The 19,557-nt window shown below is 39.2% G+C and overlaps 1 long non-coding RNA gene across 1 annotated transcript in view; it reads right to left on the bottom strand.

Annotated features, from left to right (window-relative positions):
* Nucleotides 1-19,557, bottom strand: part of LOC309612908 — a 53,655-nt gene that overhangs the window by 31,434 nt on the left and 2,664 nt on the right. Inside the window, exon 2 of the long non-coding RNA XR_014235398.1 lies at nucleotides 3,368-3,423. This is a non-coding gene — a long non-coding RNA (uncharacterized lncRNA). The remainder of the gene's footprint in view (nucleotides 1-3,367; nucleotides 3,424-19,557) is intronic.

The following is a 19,557-nucleotide window of genomic DNA, read 5'->3' as shown; positions in this document are numbered from 1 at the left end:
TTGTATCAGCTTAGCACATAAGACAAAGCTTGACACAGAAGTAAGTACTCAATTTGTAGATATCCTCATATAATACTCTTTGGGTTCGTATGGGTAAGTTTGTCCACAATTTCTTGGAACAGGAGCTATTCAAGAGAGCTTTTCCTTCATCCTCTTGAGAAACTGTGGGTTTCATGAAAATGAAAAAAAAATCTCTGCTCGCTGACCAAGGGAAGCAGCATGGAAGCCTGCCGTCCACCCAGGGCTTTGGCAGGGGCGGGGTGGGGCGGGGATGGGCAGGGGAGGGAGAACAGCAAGGAAAATACTGGAAAATACTAAAAACACTAAGCTTGTGCCATACTCAGTTGTGGGTTGCAAAGTCAGACTACCCACAAGGTGGTGGAATCCCAAGTCCTGAAATGAATATAAACCTGGTCCAAAACCACCAAAATGCCAATGGCTCCAGCAGAAGTAAACTTGAAACCGCTCCACTGTTCTGCAGGGCTGAGCTCATAGGCCTTTCCACCCGTATATTTCACAATTAGTAAATAACAGTGGAAATAACAGAACAATCTAAAAGAGGCTATAAAATAAACTACTTTAAGATTATGAAGGAGATAAAAGAAGGATATGGAAGCATATTGAAAAAAAGGACAAGTATATATATAAAAAAAGAACTGGTAGAATTTGAATTAAAAAAAAAAACCAAACACAAATTCTCAAATGAAAAATACAGTCACTAAAAATAAACAAAGAGTAGAATAAATACAGATTAAAAAGGAGAATAAATACTGATGATAAGCTTTTAGTAAACTGGAAGAGATCTGATAAAAAGCACTCTGAATGCAACATACAGACATAAAGAGAAGAGAAAAAGGAAAGGGAAAATGGCCAAGCAGAGTTCATCAGAGCGGGCACGTGGTGACAGCAGCAAGAGCAGGTGTGCATGTCCCCTGTTGCCCATGACACCCTAGGGCAGTGCACAGCAATCTGGCTGGGCGAGATGTCAGACCTTCAGAATGGGATCCCAGTGCTTGGGCTGTGGGCCTTTTAAACTGCATGATTAGGAAAGCACTTGTTCCTTGCCTGTGTGATCAGACAGAGGCAGGGACACCAACACAACATGATGTGTAGATTCTTCCATATAATGTGTCAGAACTCTGACTATCTCTAACCTGCTGGCTTGACACCCATGGTTGGGGTCACTCCCCCACCTGGCATGATCTGGGAGTTAGGTTCCAAGACTTGCTGGTGCAGCTGTGAGATCAGGCAATCTCGTAGCAGAATTTACCACATCAGTATGTATGTCTTGGAAATCAATTGACCCAGCTCTGGCATAATTAGGGGCCTGGGGTCTAAGCTTTGCGGTTGACAAGGACTGTCTATCTGAATGGACCATAGCCAGTTTGGGCGAAGCTTTGCAAGAGGTCCAGTCCTTTTCTGAGCAGACAGCCTGCAGGCGCTCAGTCTTGGATGAATTAACATCACCCTCTAGCACATAAGAAACAGTTACATGGGACTATTCAACAAACTTCGTATAAGAGTTCCAGAAGAAGAGATCAGAGAGAACAGAGAGGAGCAGTACTTGAAGAGAAAAAGGTCGAAATTTTCCAAAATTGATGAAAGACTTGACTCTTCCAAATGAAGATGTACATTGCATCCCAAGCCAGATAAATAAAAAGTCTGTATCTCAAGATTTCACAGTGAAACTATAGAATATCAAAGACAAAAATAAAATCTTAGGAGCAACCAAAGAGAACCAAGATATGTTGATAAGCAAGATAACAAAGAAAGAAATCACGATGGGCTGACAGTAGACTTCTTTGCTGACTGGTCTCCACAGACGCACCCCCAGATTCTCCCCCTCCCTGTGAGCACAAGCTGCTTCTCCCGTGGAGAGTTGCAGCTTCCCTGGAGCTGACCCTCTGAGTGCTCTGACCAAGAGAATGCAGAGGAAACGCACGTGGGACTTCTGAGCTCAGGCCTTCAAGGGACGGACAAATTACACTTTTTTCTTCCCACAACTTTTGCTCTGGGACACCATCCCTCAAAACTCAGCCACCAAGCTAGGAGAGGAGCCCAAGCCACACAGAGTAGCCACCTGAATGAGAACTGAGGGCAACAATTAACAGGTGAGATTCCAAGCACAGCCAGGATCAACTGCCAGCCACATGGGCAGCCAGCTTTGATGTGCCAGCTGAACTGAGTCCCCAGATGACTGCAGCCCCAGCCAACATCAAGAGGAGAAACCGCCCAACTGGTACCAGGTGACCTACAGAATCCTGAGAGAGAATAAAATGGCTTCTGTTTTCAGTCACTACCTTTTAAGGTGATTTTTAAGCATCAACGGATAATTAAAACATTTCTCAGTTGCAATAAGATTTCAAAAGACCATGGGAAAATACCTTTAAAGTGCGGAGAGGAACTGATGTGCAACCTAAAATTCTAAAACAAACTTTACTTTCTAGAGGAAAACCAAAACACATTTTTAGACAGACAGATTGTGAAAGTTCACCACTTATAATCTCTCACAGAAAGGAATACTACATATAGAATAAACAGATACTAGAAATAATTGTAAGTAATGAAATTTATAATTATGTTGTAAATCTAAAGCACTGACTTGGTAAAGATAAGATACGACTACAACACTAAACAGTATCTGATCTGGTTAACCACTATGATTTCTCTGTTTCAGTGTTCTGAATTTCTGCTTAATAAAACATTAGCACAGGGAAAATGCCTTAAAGAACAGGCATATGTGAAGCATCCTTCACACAATGGTTCCTTTCAAGACTGGATCTGCAGCTAGTTGGATGCAGGACCCTCGGATGCAGAACCTGGAGGGTCGACCGTACTCACTACCAATTCTTCCCCTTTCCTTCCCCACCACCCCTCACAGGTGACCCTCCCATTCCTCCACAACTGAGAAGGTCTCGGACCCAGCCATCAAGTGATAGAGAAGAGATGCTTACAAGAGGAAAGCAAAAGAGGGCAGCCAGGCAGGAGAATTCACTCCTGGCATTCACCCAGGTGCAGCATTTGCTGCCTGCTTCTTTACTTTTACGTGCTTTGTCATAATCAAAAATCACGTCATGGATGTATAATGTGAATAATACTTTTTAACATTAAGGACCAAGTTATGCCCCAAAGCCATCTTACAAAAGACTTTAAGCAAGAAACTCCCATGACCACATGAACTATTCATTTTCTCCCCCATCTCATTCTTAACATGCAAATTTTCAATCACCTACTTCAAGTTTTCAGCAGTGTCCCAAATTTGAAGAGTAGAAGGAAAGTTCAGGGCTACTGTTTTCAATTAACACAGGACTCAGTTATATTAGAAAGTGATTAATCATTTTAAAGAAAGCTATTAAGCATTACTTACCTTAACAGCAAATTTCTTTGACGCCATGGCTTACTGATTCCAGAGTAATTACAGACCTTTAACAGAAGAAAAAAGAAAGTTAGAAAGTAGGTATATCAAAATTTCTTTCGATTTGTACATTATATAAGAGAAAGGTTGGCTGAATAATCAAATATCAATAGGTATTCTTACAAGATGAATGTTCACTTATAACTGGTCTTAACAAAAAATATTATATTGAATTAACAGTTTAAAAACTGCCCACAAAGAAAAGCACAGGCCCAGATGTATTCTACCAAATGTTTAAAGAACAATTAATACCAATCCTTCACAGACTCTTTAAAAGAAGCATAAGAAAAACTCAAATCATTCTAAGAGGCCAGCTACATCCTGATACCAATACCAAACAGAAACATCACAAGAAAGGAAAACTACACACTAGTATTCAACAAAATACTACAAACCAAAGCTAGCAACATATAAAAAGAATTATACACCATGATATTAGATTTATCTCAGGAATATAAGATTGGTTTAACATTTGAAAATCAGTATAATGCACTATATTAATAGAATAAAAGAAAGAACACATGATTATCTCAAATTTAGAAAAAAATTAACGAAACCCAACACTTTTTTAATTAAAAAGAAAAATCCAACACACTAGGAATAGAAGGAAGCATCGTCAACCTGATAAAGAGCATCTATGAAGAACCCACAGCTAGGGAATTCCCTGGCGGTCCAGTGGTAAGGACTTGGCGCTTTCACTGCCAAGGGCCTGGGTTCAATCCCTGGTCGGGGAACTAAGATCCCACAAGCCACACAGTGCAGCCAAAAAAAAAGAAAAGAAAATCCACTGAGAAAAACCCACAGCTAAAACCATATTAAATGATGAACGACTGAATGCCTCCTCCTCAAAGAGGAAAAAACAGAGATATCTGCTCTGTCACTTCCTCAGAGCACTGTATCAGAGGTGCTAGCCAGGGCAATTAGGCAAGAAAAAGAAATAAAAGGCATCCAGATTGGGAAGGAAGCGATAAAACTGTCCCTATCAAAAATGACATGTTCTTATATGTAGAAAATCCTAAAGAATTAAAAAAAAAAACTAATAGAATTATGAAGTATATGAAGTAAGGTTGTAAGATGTAAATATATTAAAAAGTCAACTATATTTCTATATTCTGGCAATGAGTAATCCTGAAATGAATTTAAGAAAACAATTCTGTTTACAAGAACATCAGAAAGAATACTTAGGAAAAAATTTTTTTAAAAACCCCACAAGATTTATACACCAAAAACCATAAATTATTATTGAAAGAAATTTAAAACTTAAGTAAATGGACAGTTATCCCATATTCATGGATTAAATTAACACTTAATTTTGTTAGGATAGCCATACTCCCCAAATTGATCTATAACACAATCTCTATCAAAACCCCAGCTGACTATAGAAATTGACAATCTTATCCTAAAATGCATATGAAAATACATCTATAGTAGCCAAAATAATCTTGAAAAAGAAGAACAAAATTGAAGAATTCATACTTCCCCATTTGAACACTTACTACAAAGCTAGAGTAATCAAGAGATTGTGGTACTGGAATAAAAGACAGACACATAGATCAATGGAATAAAACTAAGAGTCCCAAAACAGACCCTTACATTTATGTTTGATTGATTTTTTAACCAATGTGCTGTGACAATTTAATTGGGAAACAGTCCTTTCTACAAATGGTGCTGTTACAACTGGATAGCCACACTCAAAAGAATCAAGTTGGAACACTACATCACATTATATACAAAAATTAACTCAAAATGGATCAAAGATCTAAATGTAAGAGCTAAAACTATAAACTCTTAGAAGAAACCATAGGCGTAAATTTTTGTGACCTTGCATAAGGCAATAATTTCTTAGACACAATACCAAAGGCACAAGTCACAAAAGAAAAAATTGGTAAATCAGATTTCATCAAAATTTAAAACTTCAGTGCTTTAAAGGACACTATCAAGAACTTGAAAAGACAACCCACAGAATGGGAGAAAATATCTGCAAATCATACATCAAATAAGGGACTCATGTCCAGAAAACATAAAGAACACTTTAAAACAGCAATAAAAAGATGAATAACCCAATTTAAAAATGAACAAAGGATTTGAATAGACATTTCTCCAAAGAAGACATACAAATGGCTAATAAGCACATGAAGAGATGCTCAAAATTACTAGTCATCAAGGAAATACAAATCAAAACCACAGTGATATACCACTTTACACCCACTAGGATAGCAAAATACAAGAGACAAACAATAACAAGTGTTGACATAGATATGGATAGATGAGAACTCTCATACATGGTTGGTGAGAATATAAAATGTTGCAGCCACTTTGGAAAACAGCTTGGCAGCTCTTCACAAAGGTAAACATAGAGTTGCCATATGATTCAGCACTTCCACTCCTAGGTATGTACCCAAGGAAAATGAAAACATATGTTCACACAAACATTTATACAGGAATCGTCATAGCAGCATTATACATAATAACCAAAAAAGTGGAGACAACCCAAATGTCCATCAAATGATGAATGGGTAAACAAAATGTGATATTTGAGATTTTTCTTGTTTCCTGAGGTAAGCTTGTATCACTATATACGTAACAAAATGTGATATATACATACAATGGAATACTATTTGGCAATAAAAAGGAATCAAGTTCTTATACTCCCTTTTACTGAGCTCCGCCAGGCAACTGCCCTCCCCCACCTTGCAGAGCCTAGAGAACTATGTTCTGGAGAGGGTAAAACAGAGGATCTCTGGTCTGGAAAACACCAGGCACAGCATAAAGTGGGGGTTATCCTACTGAAAAAAGAGAAATTAAGGGGCAGCCCACATGCCCCTTGTGATGGTTAATTTTATGTGTCGACTTGTCTGGGCTAAGGGATGCCCAGATAACTAGTAAACATTGTTTCAGGTGTGTTTGTGAGGATGCTTCTGGAAGAGATTAGCATTTGAATTCGTGAACTGAGTAAAGCAGATGGTCCTCCCCAATGTGGGTGAGCATGATTCAATCCACTGAGGGCCCAAACAGAACAAAAAGGTAGAGGAAGAGTGAATCCAAGATCTCTCTGATTTGGGACATCCATCTTCTTTCCTGTCCTTGGACACTGGCACTCCTGGACTTGGACTGAATCACATCACTGGTTTTTCTGGGTCTCCAGCTTGCAAACAGTGTATCATGGGACTTCAAGGCCTCCAAAATCTCATGAGCCAACTCTTTTCATAAATACACATATATATATATACATATACATGTGTGTGTGTTTGTATCTTCTATCGTTTCTGTTTCTCTGGAGAAGCTTGACCAACACACCCCTCTATCCTGCCTTAGTCTCCAAATAGGAGACTGAAACCTCCTCATTCAGGGAACTGGATCTAAAAGTACTGACATCAGGGGTTCCCCAAGCAAACAGCCAAGACAGATGGCTCTAAAGTGAAGGCCACACCCACAAGCCCCACACCTGTGTGGAGAACTAACTCCCATCTCTTTAGTGTCCCACTCTCAAATACACTTAAGCAACCAGGAATCACCTAGCATGTAAGGAAAGACTCTATCATGAAAGGAAACAAAACAAACAGAAAAAAACTACTTGGCTGAAACCTAGACTATGCAAGGAGAAAGAAATATTTTTAAAGAAACTATCACAAATATCAGTGGGATAGGAGATACATCTATAAAGCAATAAATAATTTTTTTAAAGAAAGGAACTTGTAGAAAACAACAAATTAAAGCTATGATCGCTGAAATAAAAAAACTTAATAGAAGGTCCAGAGGATCATATTAAGTCATCCAGAAACTTCAGCAAAAATAAAGAGGATGAAAAATAAGAGAGAATAAATTAAAAATTAAAGGACCAGTATAGGAGAACCAACAGGTAAAAATCAGAATAGAAGCAGGCCCATATAAGGGTGTACATCACAGTAAAATTTCAGGCACTGATGACAAAAAGAATCTTGAAAAATCTGTGGGAGGGTGAGTTTGGGGAAGGGGGTGGTGGTAAGAGAATATCTGGCTCCAAACTACCCAAAACAACTCTGGAATCTAAAAGGCAATGGAAAAATAGCCTCAAAAACCTGAAGAAAATTGTTTTCAAACCCCAATTGCATTTAAACACGAGGCGGGGGCTTCCCTGGTGGTGCAGTGGTTGAGAATCCGCCTGCCAATGCAGGGGACACGGGTTCGAGCCCTGGTCTGGGAAGATCCCACATGCCGCGGAGGGACTGGGCCCGTGAGCCACACTACTGAGCCTGCGCGTCTGGAGCCTGTGCTCCGCGGCAAGAGAGGCCGTGACAGTGAGAGGCCCGCGCACCGCGATGAAGAGTGGCCCCCGCTCGCCGCAACTAGAGAAAGCCCTCACACAGAAACGAAGACCCAACACAGCCAAAATAAATAAATAAATGAATAAATTTATTAAAAAAAAAAAAAAAAAAAAACACGAGGCGGGGGTAAAAGCATTTTTAGGCATGCAAGGTCTTAAAAAAGGTATGTCCTGTGCATTCTCTCTCAGGAAGCTACTAAAGATGTGCTTCACCAAAAGGAGGAAACTGACCCAAAAAAGGGGAAGATACAGGAAAAAGGAAGGCTGAGATAGGCAAAAGGCAGAGGAAACCCCAGGGTCTGGTGAAAGCAGATCCCTGCATGAGACTCATGGGCTACACAAGCAGAGAACCATCAGTCCAGGACAGAGCCGGTTGTGAGGCTCCAGGAGAGGCCTCTTCAGGAAGCGTCTGCACGCATGCAGATGAATTTTAGACAACCAGTGCAGAATATGAGATTGAATTAGGACAGCTGCACGGAAAGCTAAGCAACTGAATAATACAAGGCAATTACTGATTCCAGGATAAACAAAAATTATGCAGAAAATAAAAACTAGAGTATTTCATAGACAGCTCAGCGTTTATAGTCATGATAACAAACACTAAATCTTGACCTAAACAATATCGTGTTTTCAACAATATTAAGAGGATGGTAAATGTGTGTGTGTATATGTAGTAGGGACACAGGGGTTAAAGGGAGCTCCCTTTAATGCTAATTGAATGTTTTAGAAGCAAAGCCTAAAACCAATAATAACAACAACAACCTACACAACCACAACAGTAATAAAAAAGCAGAGATATAGCAAGAAATTTAGTGATAAGGACCCAATTCTTTTTTTTTTTTATTGTAGTTGATTTACAATGTTGTGTTAATTTCTGCAGGACAGCAAAGTGATTCAGTTATACTTATATATATATTCTTTTTCATATCCTTTTCCATTATGGTTTATCACAGGGTATTGAACATAGTTCCCTGTGCTATACAGTAGGACCTTCTTATTTATCCATTCTATATGTAATAGTTTGCATATGCTAACCCCAAATTCCCCCTCCATCCCTTCCCCCCCTCCCCCCTCCCCTTGGCAACCACAAGTCTCTTCTCCATTGATAAGGACCCAATTCTTAAGTGCTAAACTCTGCTCCAACCTGAAGAGCAAGCTGGAGAGAGCTGCTGTGGAGGAAGGAATAGGGTGGGAAGGATGCCGTAACTCACAAGCCTCGTGCATGGAACTATCTGCCGTTTAGATCACGCATACGGATACTTTTAGAGCAGCACGGTCCAACAGAAATACAATGCAAAGCACAGATGTAATTTTAAAATTTCTAGTAGCTGAATCTAATAAAAAGGTAAACAGAAACAGGTGAAATTAATTTTACTAATATGTCTTATTTAACCCAATAAATCAATCATATTATCATTTCAGCATGCAATCAATATAAAAATGTTTACACTCTTGGTGTTTTACCTAAGCTTTCAAGTCAGGTATGTATTTTATGTTTCTAGCACCTCAATTTGGACTGGCCACGTGTCAAGTGCTCAACAGTCACTTGCAGTTAGTGGCAACTGTAATGGACAGTGCAGTTTAAGGGATTTTGGTTTTATTATAAGAAAAGCACTTATTATACAAACAGCTCATGCAGCTCAATATCAAAAAAACAAACAACCCAAACAAAAAATGGGCAGAAGACCTAAATAGACATTTCTCCAAAGACATACATATGGCCAATAGGCACCGGAAAAGATGCTCAACATCATTAATTATTAGAGAAATGCAAATCAAAACTACAATGAGGTACCACCTCACACCAGTCAGAATCGCCATCATTAAAAAGTCTACAAATAACAAATGCTGGAGAGGGTGTGGAAAGAAGGGAACCCTCCTACACTACTGGTGGGAATGTAAATCAGTGCAGCCACTATGGAAAACAGTATGGAGGTTCCGCAAAAATTTAAAAATAGACCTACCATATGATCCAGCAATCCCACTTCTGGGTATATATCTGGACTATAATGCAAAAAGATACATGCACCTCTATGTTCACAGCAGCACTATTTACTATAGCCAAGACACGGAAGCAACCTAAATGTCCATTGACAGATGAATGAATAAAGAAGATGTGGTATATATATATATCACTTACATATGGAATCTAAAATATGACACAAATGAACTTATCTACAAAACAGAAACAGACTCACAGACATAAAGAACAGACCTGTGGCTGCCAAGCAGGAGACAGAGTGGAGGAGGGATGGGTTGGGAGTTTGGGATTAGCAGATGCAAACTGGTATACATAGAATGGAGAAACAACAAGATCCTACTGTATAGCACAGAGAACTATATTAAATATCCTGTAATAAACCATAATGGAAAAGAAAAAAAAGAAAAGCACTTATTTCTGAACCCCAGATTTCTTATTTATAAAACAGGGACAGTAATACCTAACTCAAAATTATTGAAAAGACTAAGCATGTGAAAACCCTCAGTATCATCATTTATAAAAAGTAGGCCCTGGATGAGTGTTAACAGTTATTATTACTTAGTCAAGGACGATTTTTTTAAGAAATTTGATAACCTTTGATCCTATTTTTCTAATAGACAAAAATATCTTTATCCAAACCCTAAGTCATTTTAATTTAATTTTAATTTATTCATCTCTATTCTCTGAACAATGTAATGCACATGATTTAGAACATTTTTTAATGATGTTCATCTTAGCAAGCCCATTTAGACAGAGGTGTAAATGGAATAAACAAGTTTCTAGAAAGTCAAGAACGTGTACTTGAAAACAACATTCATAAAGGTTGTTTCAAAAACTTTAGCTAGATCTTAAAACTTATATTATTTGAGCCTGATAAACAGTCGGTCCCCTTAAATATATTAAATCAGGCTTGAATAACTCTGCTAAGAATTTAGGGAGTCCCTCTCTGGGGATACTTAGAGGGTACTAAGTGGTTCAGGTAGATAGAAAAACAGGGGAGAGAGTTTTCCAGCAAGTACCCAACCAAAGCTGAAGCATGTGTGATCTAATTATCTTTAATTATACACTGGTCTTCTCTTATGTCCTTCCTTTCCCGAAGGACAGGCGGACCACACGGAAGGCTGTGGTGAGCCTTTAAGACCGTATCTGCTGTTAGATAATGAGCCATAACAGTGAAGGTTATATTTTCAACTCACAATAAGGTTCCAGTTGACTCTTTTAAAATGTTCATTTTTTTTCTTTAATCAGTAAAGCAAGAGCAGCTGCATTTCGTTTTATTTTGTTTTTATAAATTTATTTATTTTATTTTTGGCTGCATTGGGTCTTCATTGCTGCGTGCAGGCTTTCTCTAGTTGCGGCGAGCAGGGGCTACTCTTCATTGCGGTGCACGGGCTTCTCATTGCAGTGGCTTCTCTTGTTGCGGAGCATGGGCTCTAGGCACGCGGGCTTCAGTAGTTGTGGCACAGGGGCTCAGTAGTTGTGGCTTGCGGGCTCTAGAGCATGGGCTCAGTAGTTGTGGCGCACGGGCTTAGTTGCTCCGTGGCATGTGGGATCTTCCTGGACCGGGGCACAAACCCGTGTCCCTTGCATTGGAAGGCGGATTCTTAACCACTGCAGGGAAATCCCTGCATTTTGTTTTTAAGGACTGGATTCTTCAAAAAGTATCATCAAAGCCCAGTCTCAAAAATATGATCTGTAAGAATCTAGAACTAAATAGCATATATTTAGATGAAATAAAATGGTCTCTAGTGTAAAACAGGCTGCATGAAAAAAAGGAACTGTAAAATACATTTTGCATACTTTTAACCCATTTTTAATACCATGTGGCATTCTGCCTCTCAATGTAAAATTTTTTCACTTGTTCCTACAGTGTTTGCAGTCTCAAAAAAGTAACAGTTTTATGACTAAAAGACACCCTACAGACCATCTATTCCCAGGCCTGACATCTATTCCCCTAACGAGAACTTGGGGGACCAGGCCAGGGTCTCACAGCTGAAGGCCAAGGGCAGGAGAAGAGTCGGGTCAGCTCTCTGAGGGCAAACCAGCACCATCTGTCCCCTGTAGAACTGCTAAGGTCAAACGCTAACTGGGCTGTCAAGGTAGGTGTACCCTCCCTCCCAGAGCCCCTGGCCAAGTCACAAGTTCCTTACATAGAGCATGACTTCGAATAAAGCTACAGGAGCGGTGGGTCTCTCCTGCTAATCAAAGAAAGAAAGAGAGGAAAAGACAGAGACAGAAAGGCTGGGCGGGGGGAGGAAGGAAAAGAGGGAGGGAGGGGCTCCACAGCTAAGGTAAATGGTTGGAATTCATTTAATTCGCCATTATGCTATGTGACATGCCACACTTCTTCATAAACAAAAAAAAAAGCCTACCGAGATAAAGCCCATAACACATCTGGACAGCAGTTGCATAGACCTTGAGCCTGCATACTTGCTAAAGTCATATTAGATAAAGAAGGCACACTTCCTTGGCTTCATTACAGCATTGGGCACAGGTGTTGGAAATGAACTACATGGCGAACTGAAATCTGAAATGAACCAAACCAATTTGCTAATTTCCGAATATAGTAAAAGCAAGCTTACCCATCCAGGAAGGAGCAAGGTATCAAAGGTGACCGGCCCTCAGGACACTGCTTAACAATAGAAGGTGCTCAAGAAAGTCTGTTGGATGAAGAAATATTCCAGATAACAGGAACTGAGACTATTTTATTTTGGCTGTCTTTAGGGAAATTTTCCCAAAAATATACTGAATCTTTCCCGACTTTCATAAAAAATACCACATAGTGAATATTCCTTTGATATTCCAGATGAAAATTATCACCTGTCGTCACAGTGGGCGATATATATGTTAACGCCCGGCTGAGCCGTGCCTACACAGAGCTGCTCACGGTGGAGCCAAGGAGGCCTCTGCCTGTTTGCCACGGCTTTCCATGAGCTGTCAGAGGGCATGCCTCCCAAGGCTCCCTTTCCCCTCTGGGCTCTTCAACTTAATCCAGTGACCCCAGAAACCTTGAGGACCAGTTTGTCAGGGTGGTGGGACATTTTCCAAGTCTCTCCATGGACTTGCGTGGTCTTTGATGTGAAGGCTTCGAGCCCTCTGTCTTAGGTAATAAAACGGCTGTTACCTTTACTTCAGGATTAGGTTTTCTACAGTGGACCATGCCTTCTGGACTTGAGCCTCAGCAGTTAATTCTTTCTGCCTCAGTAGAACAATGCCGTTGGACAGGCTGACGGCTACGGTCTCTTCCATTTCTAAACCTCTGTGATCCAAAATCCAACAGCTGTTCCAGGAACAGATAATGCCAATGTACAAATGATTCCAGAGAAGAGAGTGAGGGAGCCCCCTCCCATCACACAACTCATTTTATGAAGCCCTGAGAGCGAAACCAGACAAGGGCAGATTAAGGAAGGGAAATCACAGCCAATTCTATACCTGAACAGAGAAGCGAGAATCCTAAACAAACAGAAGCAATCTGAAGCAAGCAACATATAAAAAATACTCCAGAACCAAGTGAGGTTTCTCCGAGGAGTGCAAGGTTGGTTTAATACTAGAAAAATTACCATACTTAAAAACTGAAGTAGAGTAAAAGCACATGATCATTGTAATGAAAATAGAAAAAAATAAAGAAAAACATCAGAAATCTAAGAATAGAAATTTCTTAATGTGAAAAGAGCATCTACAAAAAAATGTAGCAAACGTGCTTACTGATGAATCTTAAAAAGCAATTTCTTTGAAACAAGCAGAAAACGTAGATTTCTGAAAACATCATTTAAACTAGCATTCCACAAATATAAAATACCTAGGAATGAACTTAGTAAGGCATGTGCCAGACCCTGCCACATTGATCTTTGAACTTAATGCAATCCCAGCCACAATCTTGAACAGGGAATCTGAGGAAGAGCAAAAAGAACTAAGATACATGAGAGAGAGAGAGAAAAAAAAAAGACAGGAAAACAAAGGAGGGAGTTTGCATTACCAGTTCTAGCAAAACTACCACCATGCTATAGTAAATCAAATAATGTGCTGGCAAAGGGGTAAACAAACAGGCCGAAGGAACAGACTTCACAGACCAGAAAAAAACCCACAGGTTCATGCAAATGAATGATGGGAGAAGCACTGCAGATCAGTGGGAAATAAAGAGACTATTCATTCAATAAACTGTGGTCCAACAACTGTTTATCCATTTGGAAAAAAATAAAACTGGACTGATACGTCACACAGGCCCAGATGTATTCTACCAAATGTTTAAAGAACAATTAATACCATAAAAATCAATTACAGATGAGCTAAAAACTCAAATGTATAAAGCAACCATACTCCAGTAAAAATTAATTTAAAAAATAAAATTTGCACTTGAAATAAAATTAGAATCTTTTAGAAAATGTTTTCATGAACTCAGAGAAAGGAAGGAGTTCTTAAACTAGACACAAAAAGTACAATCCATAAAGAAAAAGAATGGTAGATTTGACCATATTAATATTAAAACTTCTCTACAGACTGGAATAAAATATTTGCGATCCACACATCCAGTAAATGACTTATAAACTAGAACATATAAAGAACTCTCAAAACTCAATGGTAAAATATAAAACAATCCAGTCAAAAAGTGGGCAAAAAACATGAACAGGTACCTCACCAAAGAGGAGAAACAGATAATAAATAAGCATGTGAAAAGATATTCAAATCATTTCATACTGTATGCAAATGTCGAAAAATTATGTAGTACACCTGAAACTAACATAACATTGTACACCAACTATATTTCAATTAAAAAAAGATATTCAATATCATTAGCCAACAGGGAAATACAAAATAAACCTCAATGACACATCACTACATACTTACCAGAATGGCTAAAAAAAAAAATAGGGATAACACCAAATGTTGATGAGGATGCAGAGGACATGCTCTGCAACAAGAGAAGCCACCACAATGAGAAGTCCACGCACCACAACAAAGAATAGCCCCTGCTCACCACAACTAGGGAAAGCCCACGTGCAGCAACGAAGACCCAACACAGCCATTAATCAATCAATCAATCAATTTATTTTTTTTAAAAAAACACATCGTAAAGAAATGGGGGTGGGGTATGTGGTAGTGTCACAAACTAGAAGATATTTGCAAGACGTATAACAAGCAAAGGATGAGTAGTCAAAATAAAACAATCCAATAGAAAAACGGGCAAAGGAGATGCCCAGAGCTAGGCTCCCCTGTCTCCCAGCCAAGTCTCCACAGGTCTGGCAAGGCAGTGGGGGTGGAGGTGGGAGTCTCCTGATCCCTTGTGTTATTTCTGCCTTGACAACCACGCTGGGGAGGTGAGGGCCATGTCCTTCACTATCCTTTTATAAAACCTGAGAAAGCTGAAGTCTAAATACAGAAAGACCACTTGCCAGGGAATCTGGGGACAGCACACACTGCTCTCTTCTCTCAGTGCCTGTCGTCTGGGACAGCACAGATGACAGTCACAGATGGTCCCGTCTGCCTCCCACAGGAAGAAAAAAATCATGACTTGCTGATGCCAGGAAGTCCCAGATCCCAAAGAGCTGGTTATCCTGAAGGTCCCCCGCAACCAGAGCCTCTTCAAGTACCTCCTGTCTCCATTCTTGCAGCTCTCCATCCCCTGACCCATCACTAGAGGTATCTGAGCAGGTGTCCCCTCTTCAAAGCTCTTCACCGAGGTCTCCCATAGCACCACACCTGCCCACACCTCCACCTCTCAGCTCAGGCACCTTCACAGCTTCAAGGCCTCCACACGGCCAATGCTGGCACGTGCCCTTGAACATGCAGTGTTCTTACACCCCCTCTCCTCTCACACCTAAGTCTGGTCCTCAGCCTCTCTCTCTCCTCAGTCTGACCATAAGCTTCCTGAGGACAGGATCCATCCTCATTCTCTCTGATACCTGGAGCACGGCACAGGTATCCATCAAGTCTGCTAACTTGAGTCTGTTGATGTTACTTAAATCAGTGGCTACGGACTGTGTTATTATTTTTTTAGATTTATACCTATTAATCTGATGCATCTTTACTGTCTCCAAATCCCAAATTCCACAGTAAGCCCTCTAAAAAGGAGGTCAAAGCACTCTGGTCCTATTTCAAAACATAAATAACACTTAAGTTACACATACCATGCAGCCAAAGTTGAGAGACCTGATATGCATATAAACGTAAACAGAAGATGGAAGCATTTTACATTGAATATAATGGGCAACAGGCAAATGGTTGAAGGCCATAAATGTGAGGTTTTCAGTGCTTTTTGTTTTTGTCTTTAAAATACTGACATCCTAACATTCGTTTGAGTGGAAAAGATATTATTAGCCTCTGTATTAATTAAGTTTTACCCTGGAAACATCTTCAGGTTTTTCTGGACTTGTTCTCTGATCATTAAAAGATAGATGTGCACACACACATTTAGAAAGCAAACACGCACCTTAAAAAATTACTTTCCTAGGCTCTTAGAGTTACTTTCAGGAGGGAACAGCAAGCTCAGTGCCTGGGGTTTAAAGCATAAATGTTAAAAAGCCTTCCTATCAGAGCTGCCAATTTGAGTCTACATTCAGTGGAATTTTTATTTTATACCCTGTTTTTAAGATGTTCAGGACAATCTCCAAAAAGATCAAGTTTCCAAATATCTAAAAGCATATAATTTACATAAGCATACTGAGAAGTTGAACTATATAAGTCTTACAAATAACATCTCATCCTATATCCTGCATTCTTGAGCCCACTTTCTCTGACCTGAAAACAGGCAATCTTTCACAAAGAGGAGACTTTGATAGCATCTGACGCCACCAAAAATAAGTGTGCATGTGTGTCTTTACTGGAGAGGAAAAGATCCTAAAATCCTTAAGAAAATTAATTTTGGGAGGGAATGGAAGTAGATTAAACAATATCACGTGATTGTCCTGTCATTTAAATACAAAGCAGAGATAAACTCTAATAAAGAAAGTCAGTGACCTTCTAGATTATTCTGTGGGAAAATCCAAGGCACTCTGAAATTCACATTTGTCTTTCTTCTAGCATTGCTGGTCTGTGTCACAAGCCAAAGCAACTACTCCAGATTAAAAAGATCAGAAATTAACTTTAGGCTTCTAATCTTCAGATTTCAATTTTTATCAAGAAAATTATACTTCCTTCTATCGTCTTAAAAAACTTTCATTACCTATGGGAGCAGAAACAACAAAGGCCCTAGAACGTCTGAAGGAAAAACTGTAATTCAAGAATGAGAAATCATTTCATAACCTGCTGCCCCTACTCCCCCAATCTAATTTTATCACACACATGCAAAAGGACAGTATCAAGGAAGGAATCACAAACTTTAACAAAATACCAAGGAAAAATGACAAATGAGCAAAGATCTTGCTGGCAACAACTTAGATAAAATTTGAAAAGGTTAACTGCAGTGTAAAAAAAAAAAAAAAAAAAGAATCAGCTTTTCCTATTATTCATATGGTAACTTTGAATGCCAAAATGGGCTCAAAAACAAAAACAAAAAAAGCAAACAGGGAAATGCCAACAATAAAAGGAGGGCAATACAAGAGACCAAAAAAATTAGGTGTTTTTTTTTTTTCTTTTCCTTTTCTTTAAATGTAGGTCAAATATTGAAATCTCTCACCAAGATTAAGTCCACAGAACAGTCCTACCTTTTAGTCACTCTATACCCTTAACCTGGTCAGTTGACCCAAGATCTGGGCCTCCCATTCCTGCTGGGCCCACAGAAAATCCCCACCTGGCCCTGTGTGGGATGCTTCGCTAATAAACAACATCTAATTTTTATTTAATACTTTGTCAGAAACAGACATAGGCACTGACCCATGAGGCAGTCATGGTCTCAGGTTCTAGTAAAACAGACATGCATTCAAAGCCTACCTTTTCATGTGACTTCAGACAGCGTACTCAGCACCTCTAAATCTCAGGTTTCCTTATGTATGAAATGGACTAATCACTAATCATCAGAGAAACGAAAATCAAAACCAGAGTGAGATGTCATCTCACACTTGTCAGAATGGCTATCATCAAAAAGACAACAAGTAAGTGTTGGTGAGGATGTGGAGAAGAGGGAGTCCTTGTGCACTGTAGATGGGAATGTAAACTGGTGCAGCCATTGTGGAAAACAGTATGGAGGCTCCTCAAAAAATTAAAAGTACAACTATCATATGATCTGGCAATTCCACTTCTGAGTATTTATCTGAAGAAAAGGAAAACACTAACTTGAAAAGGTATCTGCACCTCCATGTTCACTGCAGCATTAATTACAATAACCAAGACAAGGAAACATCCTAAGTGTCCATGATAGATGAATGGGTAAAGAAAATGTGGTGTGTACACACACACACACAAAATGGAATATTATTCAGTAATGAAAAAAGAAGGAAACCCTGCCATTTGCGACAACATGAATGGGCATTCTGCTAAGTGTAATAAGTAAGACAGAGAAAGACAAACACCATATGATATCACTTATATGTGAAATCTAAAACAAAACAAAACAAAACACCAAACTCAAATGCAGAGAACATACTGGTGGTTGTTAGGGGGTAAGGGGTGGTGAAATGGGTGAATGGAGTCAAAAGGTATAAACTTCCAGTTATGAAATAAATAAGTCCTGGGAATGTAATGTAATGTGTGGTGACCACTAATAATAATATATAGTATTATATACAGATGACCCTTGAACAACATGGGTTTGAACTGTGAGAGTCCACTTCACTTGGATTTTTTCCCCAATAAATACATACTACAGTATTATAGATCCACAGGTGGTTGAATCCAAGGATGTGGAACCTCAGATATGGGAAGGGGAGGGTGCACTGTAAAGTTATATGCAGATTTTCAACAGCACAAAGGGTCAGCACCCCTGATGCCCAAGTTGTCCAACTATATATACATATATCCAACGATTATGTTGTACATCTGAAACTAATATAATGTTATATATAAATTATATCTCAATAAAAAAGAGATGCAATCCACTAAAAACTCAATGCATGTGTTCTGCATCTTTAAGAAGCTATTACATGTTTCATTCAGAAAACATGAATTCATAAACTCCGCAATGGCAAAGACAAAGTCCCAAACAAACACATTTTACCACTGGCACCTCTTGCTTTCTCTGTATATGGAAGGCTTGGCCACCAAATGATTAGACTTCTTTTTTCCAATGTGAAAATGAGCACCATGAAAACAAAAACCACCCAAATGCCCTTCAATTGGCGAATGTGCAAACAAATTAGTCTATCCATGCAATGGAATACTACTCAGCAATTACAAAGGAATGAACCACTGACACCTGCAACAACAAAGATGGCTCTCAATTATGACGAGTGAAAGAAACCAGACACTACCTGACCCCCCCAAGATAGCACATACTCTAAGATTCCATTTAGATAAAGTGCTAGGAAATGCAAACTTACCTAGAGTGACAGAAAACAGATAGGTAGCTGCCTGGAAGAAAGAGGCCGGAGGGATTACAAAAGGGCAAGAGGAAACTTTTGGGGGTGATGGGTATGTTCATTATCTTGACTGGCATGTTGGTTTCATGGCTGTATACACGTAAAACACACCAAATTATACACTTTAAACATGTGCAATTTACTGTATGACAACCATACCTCAATAAAGCTGTTGGAAAAAGGGAAAAAGACCATTAAAAAAAAAAACAAAACACATCTTCCTGGCTTGGTATATTGTCTTTAAACCACCCTCTTTTCCAAGCAGGTATATGTCCTGAAAAGTCATGAAACTACAATACTTTCCCCTTAAGTGATCTGCATGCATGAACAAAACCTTAATAATCCAAAGACTTAAATATAACAATAGCTAATTAATATTTACATAGCTGTGACTATGTGCCAGGCACCA

This window comes from Balaenoptera borealis (genome assembly GCF_965194805.1).
Source record: "Balaenoptera borealis genome assembly, chromosome: 16".
Classification (NCBI taxonomy): domain Eukaryota; kingdom Metazoa; phylum Chordata; class Mammalia; order Artiodactyla; family Balaenopteridae; genus Balaenoptera; species Balaenoptera borealis.
The sequence above is the reverse complement of the archived record's forward strand: the minus strand, read 5'-3'. Positions and strand labels throughout refer to the sequence as shown.